We start from the raw sequence: 8,965 nt of genomic DNA on the forward strand, positions 1-8,965 counted from the left end.
AAAAAAGAGACATAAAATACCAAGTCTATTTCAAAACAATGAATGCAACTTAAAGACTCAACATATCTGGCTGATGAATGCAAGGGTTAAACCTGGGAATACTATATTTTCAGTGTGACATGACCCTATTAAGATGCATTTCTCAAGGTTTACAAGTTACTGTATGGTTATTTTGCTGTTTAAAGTTTTTCTACCTTTTTTTGTTTAATTTCTTGAAATTACCTATGTACTGGTAGGAAGATAAATGTTTGAACAGGGGTTCTCAACTCCAGTACTCAAGCCTGTCCAACAGGTCAGGTTTTCAGGATATCCCACCTTAAGCACATGTGGTTCCATCAGGGGCTCAGTTTTCAACCAAGCCTCTGATTGAGCCAAGATATATGACACATATTACTAATGCAGGAATAAGTCATCAGAAATAGGCCCCTTGTTCAAAACAATATAACCATTTTCTCCTGGGATGTTGGAAGCATTAATATGCCTGATGACGCCATATGCTGGGCACAATGACCGAGATAGCAGCTGAGAGAAAGAGCAGAGAATGTAATAGTGTTTAAAATTGTTTCCCAATAGCTCAGATATAGCGATCAGTGAAAGAACAGTGTCCCATCAGCCGTGGCTGGACTGGATGTCTTGCTCACAAGTGCTATGTAATGTGGAAAAATGTTGCACACCAAAAATCAAAATAAATCTGAGATACTAATACCAGTGGGAGTCCGAGTGAAAAAATGGAGAGAAGGGAGAGTGAGAGAGAAGGGAGCGAGAAGGGAGTGGGAGAGGGAGAAGAGGTAGAGAGAGGTGATTAAAGATTGATTAGTTTGAGTCAGGGGAAGTGAGGCAAGGGTCATATAGAAGGAGATAAAGGGGGAGTGAGTGATAAAGGGAGAGAGAAAAGTTGAGAGATAAAGGGGGAGAGAATGAGCACTAAAAACAGGACTGCTATAACGTCTTGAAAGCCTAAGAAATCAGATCAACATACATAGACCTGAAAATGGAGGATTTTTTAAACCGATCGAATTGGCAGAACCAGACTGAAACAGCTTCTTATCAGCCGTCTACCACTGAGATGTATATTCTTTCAGTGGTAGAGAATGTATCATACCCTCCATTAGCAGTGTCTGATTACAATGGCTGCAGTGAAAGAAGTTAGGGTTAGGGTATCCTGAAAACCTGGCCTGTTTGCGGCTCTCGAGGACTGGAACTGTGCAGGCCTGGCTTACAGCATAGCAAAGTAGGCCAATTCACATAAAGAGAGCTATTTAGAAGTGGTTTGCCTCACTTCAGAGTTACTAGAATAGGCCACAAAATCCTTTGCGGTGTACAGGAAAAAAGAGGCATAACATACCAAGGCTGCCATCTTTTAATATTACAAGGTTACTAGATGCTCTGCAGAATTTTATAAATGCAGTAATTAATTGAAGCCAACTAAAGTGTCACTAATTTTAAATATCTTGGCATTTGGTTTCACTCCCATTTAAAATTTGAGTTGCATATTGATAATCTGACATCCAAAATCATTGCCAAACTGGGTGTACTTTATAGGAACAAATCCTCCCTAGGCCAAGGTGCATGATGGGTTAACTTTTGTATCTTACAGACATGCTTAAATGTAGTTAGTACTGCATTGCTGTGAACAGGACACATAGTGGAAAGTTACCTTAATTAAGAGAAACTCTCCAGAGTTGTATGGGAGTCTCCTGGGCCCTCCCCTAGGTCATGCTTATAGTGCCAGCAACGCGACTGGCGAAGTGACGGGTGACGTCACCTGCGAAAGTTATAATTTAACTTTCGGGGATGTCGCTGGCGACATGGGCATTGATTGGTTCAGAGGCTGTCACATGTGGCGACAGCCTCTGAAAAATCTGATTTCCCCAGCTCCAAATTTTGAGTCGCCAGCGTTACTCCCGTCGCGTCGCACTTACTATAAGCGCTGCCTAACTGGGATGTATACTGAATGCCTGGATGTGTTCTCTGACACATTTGTACAGCAGAGAAATGTGCCAGACTCTCAACTGTGGCAAAGCTGATAGTATACTCAGGACTGCGTGCAGTAAAAATTGATCACATAATAGCAACTATTGGGAGTCCCCTGGTTGTTGATGACATCATGAGCGCTATCCTGAGTGTCATAGAATGCTGAAATATATCCAAAGCTATGTATCCAATAAATTGAGCAGAAAGAGATAGGGGAAACTGTCCAAGCATTGCTGGAGTCAGAGGTAATATGGACCGCAGCCAGTTTGTTCAACTATCTGGGCTGTGGAAATACCAGATGGGTAGTGTAGGGTGGCTGTGCACTGTAGAACCCTAAACACAGTAGTGCCACTGTTGGTCGCTGTCATCGCTGACGTAGTTACTTTGGTGGAACATATGCTGTGAAGTATGTATATACAATTATACCAAGGTACAAAAATAGGAGAATGAGAAAAGGAACATAGAGTAGTACGTCTTTGGCTAAGAGAAGAAGAAACCACTTGATTGTCTCTCTCTCTCTCTCTCTTTTTATATATATATAAAAATATAAAAAAGTGTAAAATGGGGGGGTTTGCGAGGTGTGAAATAGGCCTTGCAACACTACCATATGAGTAAAAGTTGTGCCCTAAAAAAAATGTCATGGTAGGTGTGCTATGGGGTAGGGAGGGGGGCCTGATCCTTGCATTTGTCCTGGGCCCCAAGATTTCTGCTGGCGGCCCTACTGACAAGGGATTCCTCAAATTGGGCCCAGCAGAAGCTACTTCCCAAGCAAGCAATTGCCTTTTTATATTATTTGTTCTGCTTTTTACTATTATCAGTATATATATGTAACATCGCCAAAAGAAGGGTCGTGCGGTCACTGCTGTATTTCATCTCCTGTCTGCACCGCTGATAAGAGGCATAGAGGAATTTGTGAGGGCGGACCCTCGCTCTCGCAGAGGGGAGGGGTTTGATGTCTGTCTGTCTGTGTGTGTGTGTGTGTGAGAGGGAGAGAGAGAGTGTGTGTGTAAGAGGGAGAGTGTGTGTGTGTGTGTGTGTGTGTGTGTGTGTGTGTGTGTGTGTGTGTGTGTGTGTGTGTGTGTGTGTGTGTGTGTGTGTGTGTGTGTGTGTGTGTGTGTGTGTCACCCACCCTGTTTCCCTCTGTCTCACTTTCTGTCGCCCTCTGTCTCACTTTCTGTCACCCTCTGTCTCACTTTCTGTCACCCTCTGTTTCCCCCTGTCACCCTCTGTCTCACCCTGTCACCCTCTGTCTCACCCTGTCACCCTGTGTCACACCATGTCACCCATTTTCTCCCTGTCAACCTCTGTATCTCTCGGTATCACCCTGTCATTCTCTGTCTCACCCTGTCACCCTCTGCCTCACCCTGTCACCCTCTGCCTCACCCTATCTCACACACTCTCTGTGTCTCACACACTCTCTGTGTCTCACACACTCTCTGTGTCTCACACACTCTCTGTGTCACACACACACGCACACTCTCTCTGTGTCACACACACACTCTTAACAAGGACTAATTGTAGTATAATGTAATACAATAAATAAACATGTCAAAAACGAATGTTGTTTTTACTAGGAATTTATTCAATTTTTTTTAAAGCGGGCCTGGGGCGGGGCTAGGTGATGAGTAGATTTTTTTGTTCAGCGAGTAGATTTTTGGGTGATTTGTCAACCACAATATATATATATATATATGTAAGGGGGCCACTCCCGGCTTCCCTGATGTTCCTTTGCCCCTTGCCTTACCCCTGTGGCAGTGGGGGAAGGGGATGGCGACTTTTCCCAGTTGGCGCTGCTATCTGTGCCGGCGCCGTCGGGGGCCCTGATGCTCGAGCATGCGCAGATAGCCACAGCGGCCATGTTGTGTTTGGTGCGAGGTTCGCGCAATACGCAGAGGTTGGCAAGGGTAGTGGTGGCCATTACAAGTGTACAGGAGATCTGGTAGGTTGCGCAGGTGCAGTTATGTGTAGCGGTGGCCACTACAGCTTTGCACAGGTGCAGTAGAGACCGCGCACACAGTCCCCATAGGAAAGAGGTTCTGAGTGGACTACATCCCCCAGCAGCCTCTGGTGAATGCCCTATGTTCCCTGTCACCTGCAACCAACCAGCCACTGAGACTTGCAGATTCTCTGCAGCAGGGAATTTGATACATTGTTTTGTGCAGTCAGGAAGCAGACTGGGAAGCACGTGAGTGAGTGAGACTTAGGGGACAAAGGGGGAAAGAAGGTGGGCAGAGAGCTGCGAGATTCTGCCCTAGGCCAGAAATCCCCAGGCTAGAGTTGAGGCCCTGACTTCCCACTAGTGAGGGTGGGTGGTCACAGGGACAGGCCCTAGTACAGGAACCTGTCACTTTAGAGAGAGAGAGAAGTGAAGGAAGCAGAGACTGTCGCAGCACCATTACAGAGGTTTAGGATCAGACCTCTTCAAGCACAGCAGCAACCAACCGGGTGGGATCGCCCTGGAAGGTAACCCTGACGTATCTTCACCGTCGGATCCTTTGCGAAGTCTGTTTGCAGGTCCTAGCGCTGGAGCGCTCGGCAGGTAACATCCATAAGTGCACCAACTATAAATCAGTACATAGTGGCTGTGCAGTCACACACACACATACCTTATTTTGGGGGTGGGGTTGTGGTGTGGGGAGTTGGACATGGTGTGGGTACACGGTGAGGGGTTGCATCCTGCGAGACACGTGAGTTACTGTGTCTCCTAGAAGAGAGACACTTAATGTATGACATGCATAGTTATGTTACTGTTAGAAAAGTCACTGTTCTTTTATATGCTGTGTGCGTGATATTATATTATTGTCCTGTGAGGAACAACTCCCGCTCTGCTTGGAGCCATCACAGGTGGAGGCGCTGCACCATATAGTATTGTTCAGGAGGATACACCCCAGGCTCTCAATGGCGGAGGCTCAGGCCTCCTGTGAGCGACACAGGTAAAGCACCACACTGGTAATACATATAGCTCCCCTCACATGCACCCTATCTGCGATTGGGTGGGGGAATATGGGTTACATATATATATTATATATATATAGTACCGACACACTTTATTCGAGTGTGGCCGGTACCGCAAGCCGGGAGATTTCCCGGCTTGCTAGTGGCCGCCCCTCGGCGTGCCGCGCGTCATAGACGCGCGGTCACGCGTCTTCGGGAGCGTGCGCCCCCTGCACGCGCGTCCAGGGGCTCCCCGAGGGAGCCCTGGTGTCCCGCGATCGCGGGACAGCGGCAGGGGGTTCCGGGGGACCCGGCGGACCCGGCAGCGGTAGGGAGAGCGCCCCGATCGGAGGGCGCTCTTCCGCTGCTTCGGCGCGCGCCCGTCACTCTCGGGCGCGCGCCAGGCTACTGCTGCGGCCAAGAACGGGCAAATGCTCGAATAAACTTGGCCGCAGCAGTATATATATATATATATATATATATATATATATATATATACTTATTATTAGGCTATAACTGCAGCACTGATTATTGTGCTACCTAGTTCTTGTTGGTTCTTAATAGATTGCTATGAGGGATATTGTTATATGCACTTATGATATAATACACCTCATTTAGCAATCAGGACGCCACACTCCATATATTTTAGCACCCTCCCCATCAGTTACATATGTTGCTGGTACCATGGTTTTTTACCTCACTACTTCTTATTGGGACTCACACTGGTACTGTCATTTAGCGCATGAATATTTATTTTGTTCTAACAAAATTAACACAGTATAGGAAAATATGCATTTGTCAGAGGGAAAGGCCAATAATCTGGAGTCAGGTCACCCTAATGTATATTAAAAATAAACACAGGCCTGTCTGATACTCCCTGATATTATAAAGTAAAGAGGCCACTCTATAATAAATATTTACACAGGCCTTTTTAAGTCTGTCCCTAATAATCTGTAATCAGGAGGTCATTATAAGTGTTAAACAGTAGTGGTACTGTGATATTAAAGTGACAATCCCATACAAGTTTAATTCAGCCCAAATCCACACAATAATGTTAATAAATGCATTATAAATATCACATGACCATATGTATACTGACTTAGTTCATGGCTGTGTTATTACATCATTACATGTGTAATTAAATCCGTGACATTCTCAGGCTCCCCCCTTCTGTGACAATCATACAGCCGGGCCGTTACATTGCAACACACTAATCCCGCCCCTAGTGACATCACCTGATCAGTAACCAGTCAGAGAAGCTAGCAGGCAAAGAACTACATTTCCCACAATGCACCTCGTGGAGTGTGGCTAGCAGCTACACCTTCTCTCACTAGTTTGTCTCCTGCGAGCTTCCGTACACAGCGTCTTGTTAGAGTGGGGCGTGGACATGTGTAAACTTCAATGGTGGGAAAATGAGACAGTTTTAGCTGCTAGCTGAGCAGTGGTACAGCGCTCTGTAGAAGGCGCTCTCAGTCGGGTGAGTGATTTTTCAATGTGTGTGTTTATTTCATTTCTCATTTTACTTTCACTTTAAGTACTGCATGCTTATTTTTTTCTTTGGGCATTTAGAGATTTAAGTGCTCCGTGAGCCGATTCCTCCATTGAAGGAGGAGCTATGAGGCCAACCTATCACAGCTACTGTACCATCTTCAGTTGCTTTCAGTATACTGATTAATCCACGGCACAGAATATGCAACTTCAAATACATCTATCAACTGTCTATATGTTAAGCCCCCGGACAAGCAAGTGGTGAAACATGCATGTCAGGACTTGTCTGTCTCATCTAGGATGTGGTGGTGATCTCAGCTGTTTCTCCTTCTCTCCGCTGAATCTTGCAGTCTGTGCTCCAAGCAACCCTGGGAGCATGTGCTGAGACTCACTCTCCCTGAACCTACGAGCAGTTAAGCTGTGGATATATGCTATCACTCTGCTGGACACTTTGCTGTACACTCAGGACTGGTCTAAGTACTTTTGCTACCTATTTTGGCTTGTTAGTTATATCTGCCAATTTTTTGCTCATCTGTGTGTTTCATATCTATAGGCTTGGATCATATTACTAACTTATATAATTAACTTATTCATTTCCTTGCTTGTTAGTTATACACTAGTTTCATACAAGCACTTCACACAGGGGGCTTCAACTTAGGTAGTACTTGACCGGCCGGTCTGAGTGTTCTCATTTCCATATATTTCTTGCCTCTACACTTTATTTACACACTTTGTACTTATTACTGCAGTGTAGCATTTTTCCCCACACCTTAAGGTTCAGTTTATAACAGCTTTGTAGGTCACCACTGCTCCTCATTTTAACCATTTATGTGTATGTGATTAATAAACCTTTATTGATACAATTTGTGTATGTTAGAGTGCTATTCAGGGGATTCTTTTTTTCTGTGTTAGTTTTCATATATATGTGTGTGTGTGTGTGTGTGTGTGTGTGTGTATATATTTATGTATATATATTTGTGTGTGTGTGACCTTGGGCAAGTCACTTCATATCCTCTGTGCCTCAGGCACCAATGTCATAGATTGTAAGCTCTATGGGGCAGGGACTTGTGTCTGCAAAATGTCTCTGTATAGCGCTACGTAAAACTAGCAGCGCTTTAAAAGAACATGCTGTTATTATTATTATATATAAATGTGTATGTATTTATTTATATAGCACTATTAATGTATATAGCGTTTCACAGTAGTAATACATGTGAAAATCCTATAAATAACAAATACAAATATCAGGTCATGGGAATAAGTGATTTGGACATAAAAGTAACATTTCGGAAGTGTGGACAACTAATACATCTTGTAGATTGCCTTTACAGTGTGATGTCATTGATTCAGTAGATTGTGTGCAGACCAGGACTGCAGTACAGTGTCACTCACATGGATGACTTGCGTGGTAGAAGCTCAAGAACAAGGATGTCAAACTCCAGTCCTCGAGGGCAGCAAACAGGCCAGGTTTTCAGGATATCCCTACTGAAAACCTGGCCTGTTTGGGACCCTCGAGGACTGGAGTTTGACATGCATGCTCTAGACGGAGCACAGCTGTGGGTGGGAGGTGGATTTGCTTTGCATCAAATGGTTTGGAGCAAGGTTTATTGTATGTATTATCATAATAACAATGCAATGCTTAACTTTTATTTCAGGAGGGATGACTGCAGAACAGAAGTGAATATTGAAGCCATGTGTTCCTTTTCTTGCAAAAGAGAAAATTTGAAGGACAGTTGAACAGAATGAAAATTACTACACAGAGACAGATAAGCAATGTGTATATTTCTCATTTACCATTTAGTATTTGTCGTTTTATTGACTCCACACAATCCAGCTGCTACGGGTTTCACATTGAACATTTTCATCTCTACTCTACCCCTTCCTGTGATCTGAACCATGCAAGTTTTCATTGATTCAATACATCATGAGTAGAGTGTGGCTACAGTATGAAGTAAAGACCCAAGGACCACATCTACTACCATTCATAACAAGAACATGTGCAGTAGCGCACAGCTGCAGTTCTATGTGATTGTTATGAAAGGTTGAGGTGGTTCAATTCTATGAATCTGGAGTGGGATGGATCCTGTTTGCATCACATGGTTTCATCTAGGCCAGTAGATTATATAACTCTCAGTACAGGTTACACATGGCATCAGTATTAGTGATGTAAAGAGGAGGAAAGCTTCAATGTGGAGTACAAAGCCAAGTAATGTTGAAGTTACTCCTTTTACCATTTACTTGGTCAGTCTGTACTGTCTACTCCCCACACAGCTGCTAAGGGTCTTCCATTTTAAATACTTTCACCTCCTATTCTGCACTGCTTTGCTGCCCATTATTTAGAAATGCGTTCCAGTCATGTTTACCACTCTGAATCTCTCTGCAGTCATTGATTCAGCACATCATGGGTAGAGCATGGCTACAGATACAGCAAGCTATTATTATTTTACCGGCTGATCACCCATAATATTGCATTAAAACATAGAATATCACTTAATTTCCAAAAGATTCAGTGATGCTGATAATGCAGAATCTCACAACATTTCCCATCATAATGCCATAATGCACCAGA

The sequence above is a fragment of the Ascaphus truei genome, unplaced genomic scaffold, assembly GCF_040206685.1.
Source record: "Ascaphus truei isolate aAscTru1 unplaced genomic scaffold, aAscTru1.hap1 HAP1_SCAFFOLD_885, whole genome shotgun sequence".
Taxonomy (NCBI): Eukaryota; Metazoa; Chordata; class Amphibia; order Anura; family Ascaphidae; genus Ascaphus; species Ascaphus truei.